This window comes from Prionailurus bengalensis, chromosome A1, assembly GCF_016509475.1.
Source record: "Prionailurus bengalensis isolate Pbe53 chromosome A1, Fcat_Pben_1.1_paternal_pri, whole genome shotgun sequence".
Classification (NCBI taxonomy): Eukaryota; Metazoa; Chordata; class Mammalia; order Carnivora; family Felidae; genus Prionailurus; species Prionailurus bengalensis.
The window spans coordinates 105,170,415-105,189,286 of record NC_057343.1 but is presented as its reverse complement, the minus strand read 5'-3'; the positions used below and the strand labels follow the sequence as shown (position 1 = coordinate 105,189,286).

At 43.9% G+C, this 18,872-nt stretch overlaps 1 protein-coding gene and 2 long non-coding RNA genes across 3 annotated transcripts in view; 1 reads left to right on the top strand and 2 right to left on the bottom strand.

The window, feature by feature from the left end:
* Positions 1-716: 716 nt before the first annotated feature.
* LOC122486960 lies at positions 717-2,308 on the bottom strand. Its single transcript, XR_006298284.1, has 2 exons — positions 2,218-2,308; positions 717-926 (listed from the first exon to the last, which is right to left on the bottom strand). It is a non-coding gene; the product is annotated as an uncharacterized LOC122486960 (long non-coding RNA).
* Positions 2,309-3,289: 981 nt separating this feature from the next.
* On the bottom strand, positions 3,290-10,867 carry LOC122486959. Its single transcript, XR_006298283.1, has 3 exons — positions 10,548-10,867; positions 7,955-8,035; positions 3,290-3,381 (listed from the first exon to the last, which is right to left on the bottom strand). It is a non-coding gene; the product is annotated as an uncharacterized LOC122486959 (long non-coding RNA).
* Positions 10,868-11,073: 206 nt separating this feature from the next.
* Positions 11,074-18,872, top strand: part of MARCHF3 (membrane associated ring-CH-type finger 3) — a 149,097-nt gene continuing 141,298 nt past the window's right edge. The window contains exon 1 of the mRNA XM_043586695.1: positions 11,074-11,304. The gene's annotated coding sequence lies outside the window, so the exon portion shown is untranslated. The remainder of the gene's footprint in view (positions 11,305-18,872) is intronic.

Below are 18,872 nucleotides of genomic sequence, written 5' to 3'. Positions count from 1 at the left end.
CTCCCACCCCATCTCCCATCCATCTTATCATCACCTCCAATTATCCTTCCAAATCACAGGCCAAATCGGATCACTCACAAACCCATCATGGCTCTCCAATGCCCACAGAAATGAAGACCAAACGAGAGAATTCAGCATCATAGTAAAAGCCCTGCATCTAGCCTCTATATAGTGTATCATTCATGTATCCTAATTCCTACTGATTCCAGATAAATTACCCTTGCATTAAAAAACCATCATTTCGCATCTTGGAGCCTTCCATCTTACAAAATCACCCTTCTGTTTCAATTCAATTGCAGCTTCCTCCAGGAAATTTTCCACCCTTTCTTCCAACCCAAATCAATCACTGTCTCCTCCAAGCTCATAAAGCACCATAGATATGTGTATATATGGTTTATTGAGATATGAGTCACATACCATACAATCCACCCATGTAAAGTGTACAATGTGATGTTTTTTAGTACAGACTTGTGCAGTCATCACAATTTTAGAACATTTTAATCACCCCAAAAAGGAATCCTGTACCCATTAAGAGTGCCTTCCCATTTGTCCTCCCCCCGCCCTACGCAATCCTAATCTACTTTCTATCTCTTATAGGTTTGCCTATTCACAAAGCTTTGTGTAACTGGAATCCTACAATACGTGGTTCTTTGTGACTGGCTTTTCTCATTTTACACATTTTTTCCAGAGTTCATCCGTGTTTTAGCACACATCAGTACTTCATTCCATTTTATTGTTAACAGTCCGACGTATGGATACACTATGTTGTATTTATTTTTTAAATCAATGACATTTGGGTTGTTACAACATTTTAGCAATTATAATGCCTCATGTAGACTTTGACTGTCATTTAGTATGTATGGCTTAGTACTAGAGGGTTTCCGTTTGTTTGGCCTGGGTCTGTTTTATCACTTGATGATAAACTCCTGTGGACAAAGAACATTATTTTCATTCCGTAATCTCATATGCCAAGTATTCAATAAATGTTTGAAAGATGGATAAATGGGCAGATATCAGAGGTTTTTACTGTCGATTATAATACAAGGTACTCCAAATAAAAATATTAGAGTGGAAGCAGTAATAACACAAGGAGAGTCCCCATAAGTTTACCCAGTAAATTATAACAAACACAGGTGGTTCTTAAATAAAGTTTAATCTTGGCTCTATTTCCTGGAACTCCACACATGGATCCTACAGTTGATTTTTTTCATGGAAGCAGTTCCTTTGTTAATAATAGTGGCAAAGTAGGTAAACACAAGCCTGGAAGATGCTAGACTTTTTCTCCTAAATGGACTCCACGGTGTTTTCTTGTTGCTCTTGGCTTGTCTGAGTTTATTATTATCGTCTGTCTAGGACAGTGGTTCTCCACCCTGGCTGACCATCAGAATCCCCTGTGGAGCTTTACAAGATACAAATTATTTGGGTCCCGCCTCCCAGAGTATGATTCTAAGCTTGGGTAGGGATCCAGGTTCTAAAAGCTATAAAGATGCTTCCGATGCATAGCCAATTTCAAGAATTCCTATATCAAAAGTTGCCCTGAGGTTAAAAGAATTAATCATATAAAGTATGTATGAGCACTTGACTCCTAGAGAGTATTTTACTCATCCTGGGATCATGCCCATTAATACTACCTAACATTTATAAGGCACTTTTTATTTGGAAAGAGCTTTGCAGTCATTTTTTCTTAGCTAGGCTTGCATGCTGGGTGACCTTGTACAAATCACATAATCCCTTTGTGTCTTAAACTTCCTCAAATGTAAACTGTTGGCAGTAATACTGACCCACCCTCAAGGGGTATTGTGGAGACTAATGGGGGCTGAAAGGCACTCAGCAAACAAAAATGTTACATGCATGCTTATTAGACAGGTATGAAGACCTAGTCACAGTCTTTTAAAATGAAACAAATTCCAAAATAAACCCAAGCCTTTCCTGCAATCTTCGTCATCATCTCAAAGATACTTTCCCAACACCAAAGTACAGTGGTTCTCCCTTTCCAGCAAGACTAATAAAGTGACATAATCTATACTCACAAAGATAGAGCTAATCATTGCAGCAAATATGTAAAACAGCCCTGAAGTATAGTTTGTTAACCTTCTCATTTATCATTCATAATGCAATTTAGAGATTGTATCTAAAAAACACACTCTTCTGAAAAACATTCTTAGAAAAAATTCATGCGTGTTCACACAAGATTGTAAGCTGATGCTACATACTCACTGTTGATGTTAAGCCTGAAGGTGCTTTCTAGTCTGCTGGTTGTTTTTTCCATGGCTATATTTAACCTCTTCTCATCCTCCCCCACGTGGCTGAAAGAATATATGGTCAAAATGAGACTTTGAGACCTAGCTCAAGTTGGGGATCGGTGAGAACGGGAGGCAGAGGAAGAGTTTCTAACCTTGGAACCAAAGACAGGTCTTGCAAGGATGGTGACCCACAACTAAGAACTCATTTGTAATATATTTTCAGGTTCTTGGAAAAGGGAGTCAGAAAACAGCCATAGTTTTCCCTTTTTCCATTTTGCTTTGAAAAGGCCACAAAACTTTCAGGGGCCAGGGGCCACGTCCAATTACATATTCCAATGCATTTGCAAGTGAATAGTTTCTTTGACTCTGAATAAGAATTAGTGCCCTCATGCCCACCACAGCTGATTTGAGCTATGAATTCTAAGCAAGCATGACCTTTCTGGGGACACTCGACCTTGACTATGCTCTTTTCTCTTTGGACTTCTGAGAGATTGGTTGTATTTCCAAGGGCAGTTGTCTGCTTTGGTTAAGCTCAGAACCTGCTAACAATTAAATTCTATCAAACAAATATTTACTGAGTACTTATACCTGAGGATAATACTGTAGTGATTACTGCAGAGGCCATGAAAAGTACCTTGAGATGCTATAACTCAATGACCTTGGGTCCTTTACCCAGGACAAGACCAACAACCTCCCCACAAAGACTCCCAGGGTTTAGTCAGCTGACATGCCTGTTTCCAGACGCATCCTAAATTGGCCTTCACCAGACATCAAGATGAAATGTCATTAACTTCTCACACAGTATTTTGCTCCCTGCAATATCCCATTAGACCTTGTTCAGAATTCAGAAGCTCCTGTGAAAAGAGCCTCAGTCTTATTGGTTGGGAAAGTTATCTACTGCGCATAGTTTTTGTTTTTTAAACAAGGTTAATTCTGGCATGTTTTGGCCTCAATCATCTTTGAGAGTTTCAGCATTTTTGCTGCACGTCTTGAGAAAGAACCCACGTTAGCTTCAGTTTTAATAGTTAGGAGAAATTAATGCTAATACATGCCTTCAATGGGATTCACTTAGGTATCCTGAACACTTTCTTCCATCAATATGGAAAGTCCCCAGATGTATGTATTGTGGATTTTTCCTCTGTAAAGAGATGCAAATGGTTACAATCAGTTGTATGATTTCCTCTGAGTCTTTCAAAGTTCTGTTTTCTCTGTATCTCAAGGTAAGCATCCCTGCTTTGCAGATCTAGAAGCCAAGACAACATGGATTAGTTTTATCACTTTCCTCAGTGAAACAGAGACCATCTTGTCCCAGCCCATTGCTCTCCTACAAAGCACAGGAAAAAGGTATGGCATTTTAAGAGAGAAGAGAAATCAGATACAGTTTTCTGGTCCAGTGCTTGTTTTATCTTTCACATAGAATCCTTAAGATCTTAGATGAAATTTAATGATCCTTACATGTTAACTTTACTTTCTTTCAACTTCTTTAAGAAACAAACAAACAAACAAAAAAAAACATGGAAAAACACTTAACCACTTATTTGTGGATCTCTCTATAACCCGGGTCATAAAATACAATCCGGGCAAAGCCAAACAAGGCACTAGAGGGTTGAGAGACAAGGAGAATGTTACGCATTAGATTTAGGATTTTGAAATATTCCGTTTTAGTGGTTTCCTGTTTTTCTTCACATATAGGGTCAACAGTGGCCTGTCATTTGTTGCAGGTATTTAGGTATTTGCTCTAGAGGAAAACTTCTCTGACTGGTCACGGACAGGAATTTACCAAACAAAAAACAAAACGAAAAAACCCACTCTTCCATAATACCAGATCAATAAGAAGTGCCCTATTTTACAAATGTTAAAATTTTCAGTTTTAATTTTTATGTCACCTAAGTTTTCTCATCTCACCCACCCCTTGAGGGCATCTCTTTATTTCTTTATAGGAAGATTTAAATAAGCAATCGGTTTCCTTTCTAAGCATTTTTGGATTAACAATAATACTTCTCTCACTTGTATTTTAGCCCAGATGATTAAACAGTAAAAATGCTAATTAGTAGCCTGTATCTGAAGAGAAAAAGCTATTTCTTAATGGGCGAAATTCAAGCTGAGATGGAGACCTCATAGGGCACTACAATAAACGGGTTAGGTTGCATGCTAAGGGGAAAGGATTAGGGACCGAATTGACCAACTCCAGAGAGAGATTCTGGCTTAGTGGAAACACTAAGCTGAGATCCGAATATATTAAAGATACTGACAACACTAAAGTTATCAAAATGCAGACATTTGTTATCAATCGTAGAGCACAATTTGTCTTTGTCTTTCTTACTGACCTGCAGCTGACTTTAGAAATAAAATAAATTACATGCTAAGAAATTAATTTTATTTTTCTTCCATTTACTTTTCCTTTCTGGAAAGACATTGAGCCAGGGTGGAGGGCATATTATTAGATGAGCATTGTGAATACAATGTCCAGAATCTGCACCCTTCTTCCCACAAACACCTATGAGGAAGTCAAAAGTCCTACTTCCAAATTCCACATCTGTCAGTTATGAGCTCCATAATGGTGGGCAAGTCTGAATTTCCAAATGCATTAGTTTTCTCATCCACTGAAGGAGGAAAAATAATATGTATCTCGTTGGAATGCTGTGAAGGTTAGAAAAGCCAGTGTATGAGAAAACATCTGGAGACTAAGTGTATATTAGCACTCAGTGCGTGTTAGAATAATGAGGGAATGGAAGAAGTCAGAGAGGAGTCGAGCTCTCATTGCCCACAGGCTAAAATCTATATATTTAGCTGGGCATTCAGTGTGCTGGAAAATCTGCTTTCTCCTCACCAGCCCTTTTTTGACAAACGTCCTGCTGTGGTCAAACATTCTCCAATACACCTTGAATGTGCCCACCTTCCTTGCTCTGGCATTCACACCACCCTCAGCTTCTCTTTGCCAAAATTCTACCCATCTCTCAAGGGTCTCAAATCCCACTGTCTCCGGGAATGTGAGGGGACTCACCTTCTCCTCCTCTAAACCCTGGTCCTTGCTGGCTAGAGCACTCCTGGAGACACCATCCACAAAACGCTTACTGCCCCAGCAGACTCCCTGCACGTCGGGGACCACGCATGCAGTACCCATCGCTATACGCCACACACTGTGGTACCTTGCCAAGGAGAGGTGCTGAATAGACCCGTGATTGAATAAATACATGATTTCTCACCCTGCCCCTGTTGTGCGCTTGGACAAAACACTTTGCCTTCAGTCTCAGTCGCCTCAGCTGTGAACAGAGGATAACAGCATGGATATACTCCCCAGGTGTGCTATGAAGAATAAACCAATGACTGAAAAGCAATTTGAAAATGTAAAATGAAATGCTATATATAAATGTTACATAATCAAAATCATTTCCCTCTGTATTATGGTTTATTTGGCTTTATATCTTGGAATCCTTTGTGGGTTTCAGAATCTCACAGATGCAAAACCATCCACATTAGCACCTAAATTCTCTTGGGTAATAAACGATTGTGTGTATTATAGCTCACGGCTACTTTTCCCTGGCATACTTACACATGAATCTGTCATAATTTGGGGCACTCATAATAACTAATGATACAATTCATTTCTTAAGGATAATCCATTCTTCTCCTTCTTTAGCCAGTTACTGTTCCCACATTGCTGCCTCAAGGGAACTAACTTTCATTAAACCCCAAATCCAGATGATGAGCACACTGTCTGGAAGCCCAAACTGAGGAGGTTATAGTCATAGACCTGGAAGTGGTTTGGAGTTTTGAAGCACCATTTGTTTTCTGTGGCCATTTTTGTCCTGAATTCAGAAGCTGTCACTCGCTTTATTGTATGTTACCAAGTGCTCAATGCAGCCTAATTGAGGTACCAGGCAAGACTGGATTAGCCCTTTCCGTAGGAAAACAGGCAATGCTAGTTGCAAATACTATTACTAAAAGAGGCTGCTGACTTTTAGTCCATAGAAGAATATAAATCTTAGAACAGTCCTTCCACATAGATAGCAACTCTGAGGAAGGAAAGACAGTGGCAACGTTAGGGGCTGATTGTGAGCATCAAGTGAGTAATTAGATGGAAAAGTATGGAACAGCACAGGACATATAGTGAGTGTCAATAAATATGAGGCATTGTTATTATCAGCAGAAGGACCAGTATGAGCCCAGCCCTGTGCTAAGAGTTACACAGAGATTCTTGCTTGAGATTCATAATAAGCTAAGCAGAAAAAACTCAACATTCTTCACTGCCACCCCAATTATCTCAGAGAAGCTAAGCACCTTGTCCGAGGTCTCAAAGTTAAGAAGCAACGGAAAGGAAATAAAACCTTCAGTCGATCATGTTTCTTCAGCCCATATTGTTTGTCCTGTTTCTCAGAACACCCTGCTGTTCTTATTTTTAACTTAGGTTAGGAGTCTGTTTTTCCTTCTTGAGTACATGACCCTCCCTTTCCAAATTCCTCAGTGTTACTCATTCCGAAGTTTTAAAATTAACGGTATTTTTTAATCTCTTCTGGTGGCCTTCTGACCAATGTGTGTAGTTTTATGTACCAGGCCATCTTCCTTAGATCATTCTAGCCTTTCATCAGAGTTGTCCTCACTTGGTGGCATCCATTTTTAACAAGTTCAGTGTAGATTTTTTTCCAGGGCATGCATGAGGAAATCCCAAGTTTGTGTACAACAGAGGCTTCCCTTTCCCACACATTTCTGTTATCACATTTTTCCTTGGTTGGACCTGAGGCAATAGAACTTTGACAGGGGGTGCCTGCAATATCATTTAAACACATGAGATATCATTGTTTTGTGGGTGGTATCACCCTGGCTGCAGACCTTGTGCCAGAGCAATCTCTCTGTTACAAAAATAGCTCCTAGTTGTGGACAAACTAACACCATACTTGAGTTTGCAAAATCACCTACAAGATATCTTGTCCTCTCTAGGGGAATTAATATTTCAGAGTACCTTATCATGAGTTATCTCTTCTTTCTGTGAAATTAATCAGAAGGATTGCTGTTTTGTAGTTGGAAAACTCAGGTTAATGGCTTGCCTGTAGTCCTAGAACGAACCTATGGCAGGGCTGGTATTAGAATCTGCTGCTTCTGATTGCATTTCTTTGCTAAGGTCTTTAGCTCAGCCTGTTCAATTTCTGAATAATTTTCAAAGTGAATACATGATGAGAGAGGTGGTGGAAACGGAAAATAGGGGAAAACACTATTCAGTTGAGCAAAGCTCCCAAAACAAAGAACAAGGACAATCAAAGAACAAGGTAATCAAAGAACAAGGACTGTGAGGACCCTTTTCCGTCATTTCCATTTATGGAATAAAAGGACAATAATCTAACGAGATTAAAATGAAGAGAAATTCCAAGTGTAGAGAGGAACTGTTCAGACCACACTGTTTTCCTATTTCAACATCATTTTGTTCTCCTTTTCAACAATCGCTACTGCTATAAATGGCATGAACTGGCAGTGCTTTTTAACCGCTGTCACAGTGTCCCCCTTAAGCAGCTAAACAGAGTGGGTCAATTCTGCCACTGCTGTTTTATGGAGAGGAAGCAGGGGTAAACAGAGGTTAAGTGACTGCCAGGAGCACTCACAGCTCAGATTAGAACCCAGGGCTCCTATCAGTCACATCCTGCTGAAATTTACAAGGCTCCAAAATGTTGTTTCAGTGTCAGAGATGGGTGACAGTGCCTGAAGGGAAATTTGCTCACCATCCACAAAAGGACCAGCCCAGCTTCCATGGCCTCAACTCAGTCTTCTCATTCCCAAGCCATTCCACAAACTTCTTCATCCTTTTGAAGGAAAGGAATTGTCTTCACTGAAATAGGTTAGTACTAAGCAAGTGTCTTCTGTGTCTAGATTTCCCTGGTTTTCTGTTTATTTCATACAGATAGGACTACAATGAGTTCTTATGCAAGTAAATCTCATTTTTTTTCCCTTGTAGAATACGGGGACAGCCCAAACTCAAGAGATCACTGGGAGAACGACAGCCAAAGGATTAAGTCTGTGCCAGAGTAACAAACTCCTATCAAACACCAATTACAACAGAAGATGGTATGGAAATACGAATGTAGTCTAGAAGTGCTGTCTCTAAATGCCATCCACTCCATAAAGGAAAATAAAACCAGTTACTGTTATGCCCAGAATTCGTGATCCCCAAAGACCACTAGGGAGCCGAGTCCGATGCAAAAGCAAAGAGCCTTTATTCGAGCTAGCTCGAGCTCAATCCCCTACCTGCACCGACGCAGCGGTGAGATACCAGGGAAAGAGAGCGAGTTTCAAAAGGACAAAGGTTTTATTGGGGCCTGCGGGCAGTTGGTGAGGTAATGGCTATGGCCTCAGCCATTGGCTGGGGAGGGGTCCTGGGGAAGGGTCCGGCAGGTGAGGGAGGGTTTACTCAAGGGGAGGAGGTGTGGTCAAGGTGAAGGACACAGAACAAGATGGAGTCGAGGGGAGGAGGTGTGGTCAAGGTGAAGGACACAGAACAAGATGTGGTAGGCTGGCGTAGGCCCGCCCTTTCATTACTTGTCCGAAACCCCATGGCAATTATGTCTGTATGGAACAAAGAGATGGAAAACCCTGGAAATCAGGAAATGGAAGTCACCCATCTAGTTCTTATTTCCTAAAAAGAAACTTCCTATTTCCTTGTTTCATCATCTAACACAAATACTATAGCATGTACAGTCAACAGCCAATGTTTAGCTCCTATTACCAAGGTGATTTTTAAAATACTCACTAGCATCTGTGAAAAACCTTCACAGGGTGTTAACATGATAAACACTGTTGGCAAACTTTTCCTCTAGTTATAGACAGGAGTTGGGGGTGGGGTGGGGTAAGGAATCCAAGGAAATATACTTTTCCCCTTATCTTCCAACCCCAACCTAGGCAGAGATCTGGTGTATATTCCATTCAGTTGGTCTACAGCTCATTCCTTGTGGGCAAAGGCCATTCTCTCAAGCCAGTCAGCAGTATGGTAAACAACTGCTTACCATGGAATGGGCTGGACTCCCTTGGCTACACCAGTCCTTTGATTCACTAAATGAGTAATTTCTGCAATCCAAATCGGTTTTTAAGGCCTACTAAGGACTGTCCAGAGCCTGATTTTCTTGCTTGACAACCTGTCTTAGGGACCTTTCCTGGCTGAGACAGGGAGCTGAATAGACACAAGTTGAAACTCAAACCAGGCCAGAGAGCCCACCTCAGAGCTGTAGCCTTCCCTGCTGGAGTGGCCATTTCAATTCCTTTCCAGCTACAGGCCTTTTGCCTTCCTTCTCGCCAATGATCCTCATCAGGAGGGTCAAGCAGCTACCAAAATAACACCTGTAATAGTCCATACTCCCTCACGCACAAGAAACTAAAACCTTCAGGACTTGTGAATCTGAGGGAGCCAATGGTCAATGATGAAGGTGTCAGGGTTGACCCTTTCCCTACTACGCGTAAGTTCATTTTACTAACACGGTTTGAGTGCCTACCTATGCCAGGTGCAGTTCCAGGCACCCATTGGCCGCTCAGCACCCAAAGCTATGGGTCTACAGCTTGCTAACATTCTAGGCCTCAGCCTGGAAAGCAACACCCAACCCCGTTGCTTTTTGACTCTATACCTACAGCTCCGTGTATGTGTATACTTCAGCCAAGGTAAGGGCTTAAACACAGGGTGAAGGGCATCCCTGCCAACAAAAGGAGCAGAAGTGACCGGGCCGGCCAGGAAGGGCAGAGCCCACAGAACCTACTCAGAGGGGCTACTGAGCTGCGACCGACCAGAAAGCTCAGGATCCTCCGGTGCCCGCCGCTAGGGAGGTCTCTGAGCTTGGTCTAGGAACATCCGAAGGAGCAGGGGACGACAGCGTGCATTGTGGGCACTTGTGGCTCGCTTGGAGGCGTTCCTGCTCGCGAGGATTGGGCGGCCCTGGCCCTCTGGCGGACCCAAGGAACAACAGCAGCAGGAGCCATGCTACGAGGTCCCCCGACAGAGCAGCCCGACCCTAGGTTGGGTATCGAGGCCTCCGGCGCCGTCTAGCGTCCGAGCCTCCCTTTAGCCCCCGGGCTCTGCCCAAGCGCCTTAGGCACTTTGGGCCGGGAAGGGGGCCTAGGCGCCGGTAGGCTTCCTTCTTGCTGCTGCTGTTGGTATGAAAGCACGGCTGAGGAGGGGACGTGTAATGAACTTTCCAGGAGGCCTGCAGAGTCGGAGTTTTGTTTTGAAGATAACCACCAAACCGCAACCAGAACCTTTTCCAGGGAGCCCGGAGCTCCCAGTTCCGGGCCCGGGCCTCCAAAGGTGACTGGGTGAGGCGGCCCGGGACTCACCCTCTTTGGGTCTCGGTTTCCTCGCTGGGGCTCCTTTGGGGACGCCAAGTTGGGCGCCTCCCGCGGACACCAGGTGTGGGCGTTGTCAATCCGGAGACGGTCCGCGCTGCGGCTGGGCTTCTCGCTTCACAGCGCGCCGACACGCTGCGGCTCTTGGGGCTCTGGACGGCCCCAGACCTCTCTAAGGCAGGGGCCTCCCGGGGCCGCCACTTCCCTCCCGAGGCACCCAGGTCGCGGGGCAGCTACCCCGACAGCACCAGCCCCCAGCCCAGTCACCCCACCGCAGCCAACTTCCCCGCCGCCAGCGCGTCTCAGAGCCAGCCCTCAGCCGCAGGCGATTGGACGGCGGCAGCGGGGCGGAGCCGGGCGCTCGGCACTGCCCGCGGCCGCCCGGATTCCCGGAGTCGCCGCAATTGGCTGCGGGCTCCGCCAGTCACGCGCGGAAGGCGCCCCGCCCCGCCGGGCTGGCCCAGGGCTGGCTCCGCCCCGCCCGCCGCGCGGCCCCGCCTCCCTCCAGAGCCGGGTAGCCTCAGCTCCGCGGTCCGCCTCATTCGCTAAGCTGGTCCACGAATTGTCAACGCGTTCGGGCGGCTGCTGAGCCGGGGCGCCCGCCGGGCTTGTCGTGCTCCCTCGGAGGTGCCTTCCCGAACCAGTGTGCCGGGTCCGCTAGGGCCAGAACGGTCGCCGGTTCGGGGCAACTTGGGATTCAGGACCCTCTGCAGGGGCGTCGGTTTGTGATCGGGACTCGGCGAGGAGGGTGAGTGGCCGCGCGCAAGGCGAGCGGCTCCTCTTGGCGCTGTTCGGCGAGCGGGGGACTGGACGGGTCCTGGCGGGCGTCGGTGCGTCGGTCCTAGCTTGGCGGCTGTGGGGAGGTCAGGGCCAGGCGGGATTTACTCCTTGCTAGTATCCCCACTCCCGAACTTGTTTCGGAGAGTCGCAACTCGGTCCGGGACGCGGCTCTGCGTTCTCACGAACTTGGCATGTTGTAATTGCCATCATTAGGTGGGGCCTGGGGACGCGTCCCTTGGCCCTCTGCGGCGACGACACGCGCGCTGGGGGCGGCCTCGGTGCCCTGTCGTGTACGGGCAACAGTTCCTAGATGGCTTGCGGACGGGTTTCTGAAAAATTAACCAGCGCCAGAGGCGGTGCGGCGCGACAGTGTCCTATCCGTAGCCTGAACCAGGGACCATCGTGTTCGGGGTGGGTCTTGAGCGGTCAGAGAACTTAAGCGACCATCTAGGTTCTGTAACAGGGGCTTCAGTGCTTTGCAATTACTGAAAGGAATTGACAGCATGGATATTAAACTTTGGTAAAGTAATTACTTTCTATTAACACTTGTATCCGCGTCCCTCAAGAGGTGCTCGGACCTCCACATCACCTGCAAGGTGTGTCGGAAAGACTTCGTTAGGACCAGGCGGGGAGCTGCTGTCTGTCCCAGTGCAGGGAGCCTGGGAGAATCCAAGACGAAACCGTGAAAGGGACCACCAGGCTGGTCGGTTGTGTGTGTTTTAAGCGATGAAGTTGTGACAGGAACTGACAACAGAGGATTCAAGGTTAAATTTGACACTTCGTTTGTGACCCAGTGTGGGATATTTTTTCTCTATTTTAATGATAAGGGTTAAAAGCAGCTGGTTTTTCTGAGGGCAGGTGCATACATGTCCTTTATATTATGTGTGGACCAAATAGAATTAAATGTAATATTTTCTTGTCATTCTTATTTGATGTGAATGAGAGCTTCCGGAGTGTACTAGAGACTTGGAATCACAATTTGGGGGAAAAATTGTCTTTGAAAATATACCAAAACGTTGAGATATATAACTGTTCATGCTTGAATATGCATATGTAGATGTGCGTGTGTGTGTAAAATTGATGGGTGAATGAGATAGAAATATATGGAGGGGGAAACAGCCTTGAACTTGCCCTGGGTGGAGGGATGGACCCTCTGATCTATGGAGTGTATGATCAGTGTGTGTGTGTGTGCGTGTGTGTGTGTGTGTGTGTGTGTGCATGTCTGAATCTGCGTGGTCTGTCTGGGTCAGTGTATGTCCATGAACTTTACGAGCATTTAGTTCAATACCACTCGGTGCAGATTCCGAGTTCCTGTTTTACAGCCCAGCAGCCGCCAGCCGGCCCATCTGTTAAAACATAATATGTACGCTTAAGTCACTTCATTTGGATCACTAGGGTGGAGTGTGGGTAGGGGGCAACCCTTAGTAGGAACAACATGCTACAAACAAAGACTGCCTCTCAAGTTCTATTTTCATTCTGTATTCAGCCTGAACTTGTGATTTGGGTGAGGGAGGAAAGGAGTGTTTGACTCTTCGGGAATGGCAAACTACATTTTGTGAAATAATTACAGTCGTGGTTTGGGGAAAGAGAGTTTATAAGAGGAAAAAAAAAATTCCTGTAGAAAAGAAATGTGTTTGTCACATTACCATGCAACACTGGTTTACTGCTTTGCAGTGGCATGTATATCAGGAACTGTTTTCTTTTGCTTCTTAAGAGAATGCATTAAAACTGAATTGTTTTGCACCAAAAAAAAAAAAAAAAATCCTTAATAGACGTAAACAGAGCTTTATTGCAGAGGCTATTTAATCTACCAGAGTTAAGACTGGCCTAGTAATTCTAATGAAACATGTTTTTAGGAATTTATAACCTGGATATAAATTCATATTCAGCCTAATCACTGGTTGCAGTGGTTCACAATTTATAGTTTAAGAAATAATAAAAAACCTTTATCACAAAAATTCTGATGACTAAAAGGGTATGGGAGGAGTAAAACAGCTTAATAAGTTCCTGCAGCTAAGTGACTGATACTTAAAAAAACTATAAATTTCCTTAATAACGTAATTACTTTTGGTGACAAAATAAAGGCACAGTTTTGAGAAGGCTAATTGATATTTTTGCCAATAATTTTATGCTCATAATTACATTTTAAGAATGGTGTTTATTATTAATGTGGGCAGAATAAACTGGCATGGTTCTTAAGAACTCATCACAAGAAGTATTGTTTTTATTTTTATGGTACTTAAAACATTTTGCAGAAAATATACATATCTCTAATCTGTGAGTGTCTTTTAAGTTTCTCATGCACTACAAAGACAAAATAATTCTCCTGCCTTGATATGGATCATCTGAATCAACTTAGAAATTCAGTTTGTGGGCTGAACTCTGTTCTCTAAGATTTGATTCAGGAGTCTGGGGTGGGGTTCAGTTATCTGTATTTTGACCAAGCACCCCCTCTCCTCGAGTGATTCTGACATCAGGGATCCCCTCACTGTATTTTAAGAAACACTGGCGTGGTATTTATGATATAACAGAATGACCCTAGTCTGTGAGGTCATTTAACAAGTAATTGTTCTGATATTTCCAGGTGGCATCTACCAGCCTTGTGAAATTTATAGGCAACACTCTAATACTCTGTCCTCAACAATGGCACCTTTTGTCCTGTATTCAGGAGTGTTTAGAATCATCAGCTATCTCCCTTCTAGGTTAGCCCCAATTCTAAGGAAGTCTCTCTGGAGAAGCAAGGTAATTTAAGATCCCTCCAGTCTTAGTTCCTCCAGTCTATATTCAAAGTCAAGTGGGTTCCTGGGGTGCTCCAAGGGGACTTTGCCAGTCATAACTCACATTGTTGGACATTTCTCCCTGGAAGGTAAAAGAATCCCGGTCCTTGGGAGCCACCTTTGATTCTAAAGCCAATCGGCACTTGGGGATTAGAACCTCAGTAGGACTAGGACAGACTGACACAAGATCAAGGATCTCCTTAGGAAGCTGTAGCTGATCTGCCTCTTGCTCAAGGGAGAGTCCGGGTCACCTATCCAGAGGCCCAAACATTCTCGTTTTCTGAAACTCAGAAGTATTTCAAGCTGTCCAATTAATTGGATAGATTTTTTTCAGCATCATAGAGTGATGGGTTGAAAACTGATAACTTCTCTTCTCAAATCAGTGTGAATCTGGACTTATTAATTATTGCCAATTCCCTTTTTATGTACAGTTTGATACACATTAAGAGTCTATTCTTGGGGCATCTGGGGTGCTCAGTCGGTTGGGCGTCTGACTTCGGCTCAGGTCATGTTCTCACGGTTCGTGGTTCGAGCCCCGCATCGGGCTCTGTGCTGACAGCTCAGAGCCTGGAGCCTGCTTCCGATTCTGGGTCTCCCTCTCTCTGGCCCTTCCCCACTCATGCTCTGTCTCACTCTCATCTCAAAAATAAATAAACATTTAAAAGAAATTTTTTTTTAAATAAAAAAAAAGGTCATTCTCCCATTTCAGATTGGCACAATTCTCAATTTAAAACTTCTAGGGGCGCCTGGGTGGCGCAGTCGGTTAAGCGCCCGACTTCAGCCAGGTCACGATCTTGCGGTCCGTGAGTTCGAGCCCCGCGTCAGGCTCTGGGCTGATGGCTCGGAGCCTGGAGCCTGTTTCCGATTCTGTGTCTCCCTCTCTCTCTGCCCCTCCCCCGTTCATGCTCTGTCTCTCTCTGTCCCAAAAATAAATAAAAACGTTGAAAAAAAAATTTTAAACTTCTATATAAGGGTGTTTTTTTTTAATGTTTATTTATTTTTTTTTTTGAGAGAGAGAGACAGACAGAGTGTGAGTGGGGGAGGGGCAGAGAGAGAGGGAGACCCAGAATCAGAAGCAGGCTCCAAAGCTCTGAGCTGTCAGCACAGAGCCCAATGTGGGGCTAGGAACTCACAAACTGCGAGATCATGACCTGAGCCGAAGTCAGATGCTCAACAGACTGAGCCACCCAGGCGCCCCTAAAACTTCTAGATAAGGTTTTAAAGAGAATGGATCTATCAGAGGTTGTTGCTCTTCCCTCGTTCTACCGTCCGTGTACTTAGGAAAACCTACTGACTTGTCAGAGTTCAGAAGTGCCTGGGATATTTACTTGCCTGATGACAAAAGGACATGGATAGGCTGGGACACTGAACTTGGATTGTTCCAGGCCACTGGATCATTACTGGGACTTTCACAGAGCAATTCCCATTTAAAGGAGCACTTGGCAGAAATGTTTATAGGTCACTTATCTTAACAATCCTTTGAGTACGATGATTCTTTTCCAGATGAGCAAACAGCAGCCACAAAAGGCTGGTAATATTTAGATCCTGTCTTTCCCATTCAAAGATAACACCAATAACTGAGAAATTGGCCTTGCATTTGAATTATTTTTTCTTTAGCATCCTGGTAATATGACAGGATTATGCTTAGTCATTCATATCGTCTATAATTTTTTTTACCTCTTTCTTCAAATTTTTTTGTATAGTGAATGTGACCTTGGGACAGTTTTCTTTATAAAGTTAACTACCATATGTGATACTTGGTTCAATGACCCTAACCTTAACCAGCCAGGCTTGACCCAGAATGGCAAATAATTTGCTAAAGGTCACAGAGCACGATGGCAGCAAAGCCTATATGTAGAATTCTTTGGACTCATATTTTAGACGTTTCCATTTGCTTATGAGTCCTATTATGCTGCTAGTAATGTTTTTATGCTGGCAGAATAGAATTGTTTATATTTCATTTGCCCAGCTTCTGCATGATGAATGGGACCCAGAACATTTTAAAAGCCTAAGTTATAATCCCAGCCTGATTGTACAATGGGATTTATGCCTACTTCAAAAAACTATGGTAGAATGCTACTTTTCTTGAAACTGGGCCATAGGTCACTGCAAGCTTCTAAGCAACAATTCTTTTTTTTTTTTTTTTTTTTGGCCATGGCATACTTTTGGCAAAAGGAATTTGGCGACTTCTTTTCTCGTTTTTTCACCCTTCTTTCCCCACCCCTATTCCCATGGCAAAATCTACCTATAAAGTATTTACTTTTCAAGTCAATCTGCCCTTTTAACATCTCCTAATACTTGAATTGTAGCCATTTTGACTCTTTTTCCCCCAACATACCCTTACCAAGTTCTTACCTTTACTTTAGATTTTTGGTCCTAGACACGTCCTCATACAGAATACTGATGGAGCTATGTAAGTTTTACTCTAGCTTTCGCTTTGTGGATTTAACTACAACAATGGTAAGAGAAAAGGAAGAGAAGAGTAATGTCAAAGTCATGTTGTAAGTATCATGTTAGATATTACCAGCTTATTGTTTCCACGGGAAATTTAAGATCGAGATAATTGAAGTGACAGATGCGTTCATCTGTGGCCTTGCAGACACTCTTCTAATAGAAGATGAGAAATATAACTGAAGACAACATCCTAGGTTACAGAAGAAAAACAAATGTTAAGTTCTCAGAAACGAACAGACAAAATGTGAAGGGTAGGGGTGGGATGGGATGGGGAGGGTGCTGGGAAAGAAGAAGCCCCAGGAACATGCTAGACAGAGTGGTGAGAAATTTATAGAGGTGCTGATGGTTTGGGGTTCTTGGGGGCATTGATTCTGTTTTATATTGTCTTCACAACCCGCTCGCCCTGCTTGCTTTAAATAATTTATTATAGCAGCAGGCCTTCCTCTGTTAGTTTCCTTTTTTATAACTTTTTCCTTCTCATCTCTGGGTCTAATCAGAGGCATATATAATAGCATGGCTGCTCTAGAGTACTTAGGAAAATCCGTGATCAATATTGCTACATTATAAACCCATGGCTGTTGTGTTCTATTTTGCAATGTTTTCTTCCTTGTTATGTTAACTGCGTATCTGTGTTTTAAACAATATTTTATTCATCTTTGCACAATGAGACTATGGGCTTAGTCTTCTTGGCTGGAAGTATCTTTGGAGTAATCCATCATCAGAACACCATTGATCTAATGATGTATTTATTGCTCACTATTGCAGCACTGGCAAAAACCCAGTATGATTCTAAAAATTTGATTAAAAAGAAATCAAGCTTTTGCAAGGCGTAGCCATCCAATTATGTTAGCAGCTGCCAAGTGTAGTTTATGCTAAAATATACACACATATTTCAAGTGAGCAAAACGTGATCTTTTCAAAAGCTTTTAAAACTTTTTGCTATGAGACAAGTAGACCAAGAAGATGTCTCCTAATTAGAAAAACTGTAAGTGTACTCCCCATCTCAGCCAAAGTTAAGGTCTAGTATTTTTTTTTTTTTTTTGGATTATATCCCTAGACTCGAAAATGGACAGGTTTATCTTTTTCATCGACATAATAAAAACAGTGGGGATAAGAACGAACTCCCAGCCCTTGAACGATTTTCCAGGTAATCATTACAAATCGGAACGAACTGAAATTAATTAACAAACAGTGACTGAATACCTATCATGGGTGGCACCTCCTTTCTACTTAACTAACTCCACCTTGCAGTTCAAGCATTAGAGCCTTTGGGAAGCTTCTCCGTGTTCCTCTTTGGGCTGGTTGTATGCTGTCAGCAGGACCTTTCCCTCTTGTAGCCGCACTCCCTCCAGGTCAGCAGCCCCTGGAGGGCAGGGCCTCTCACCTTCCAGTTTCTCAAGAAAGGGTGCTTAAGAAATAGTTGCCAGGTATGCTAGAGGGCCACAGAGAATTACAGGTGAACACTTGCAAGCCCTCTGAAGGATGTGCACGCGTATACTCACCGCCAGTGTATTTATTTAATGTTTATTTTTGAGAGACAAAGACAGAGCACGAGTAGGAGAGGGACAGAGAGAGAAGGAAACACAGAATCCAAAGCAGCTCCAGCCTGAGCTGTCAGCACAGAGCCCGACACGGGGCTCGAACTCCCAAGCCGTGAGATCATGACCTGAGCCGAAGTCGGACGCTTAACTGACTGGGCCACCCAGGCACCTCTCACAACCAGTTTAAATGGCAGTGATAATTGAATCCCAGTGCCAGAGTTCCGGCGTTGGCCCCAATCTCAATGCTTCATGTAGCTGCCATCCGTTCCTGCTCTTTCGTCTTTATATCCCCTCCTCTTCATTCCTGGCTTTTCCTCCTCTTGTCACTGCCTCCCTGTTGTGACTTGTTCAGAAATGCCCCCATCTCCACCCTCCTTCCACTAGTCTGGGCCACGGCCCCTGGTACCTTTTGTGTTCTCACACTCCTTGTGTCCTATCTTGAGCAAGCAGCTAACTCACGGGCCCCACTTGGAGACTTGGGGCAGCCTGACCACGCACATCTTTTCAAGTCTCAGACGGCTTGGTCCCTCTTGCCTTCCAGGGCAGCCAACCAGCTACTTTTGGCCACGGAGGTCTGGGCGCCGTGGAGGAACCAGGTGGTTGCTGGGCCTACAGGCCGCTGCCAACCAAAGCTCAGCATAATGGGCAACCTTGACATTTGTGCAGTGAGCCTTTTTAAAAAATAATAATCCTAGCAGATTTTTATTGCCGAGACTAACTTTTATAAATGTTTTTCATCTCTAAATCTCCTTTCGTTCAAGAAC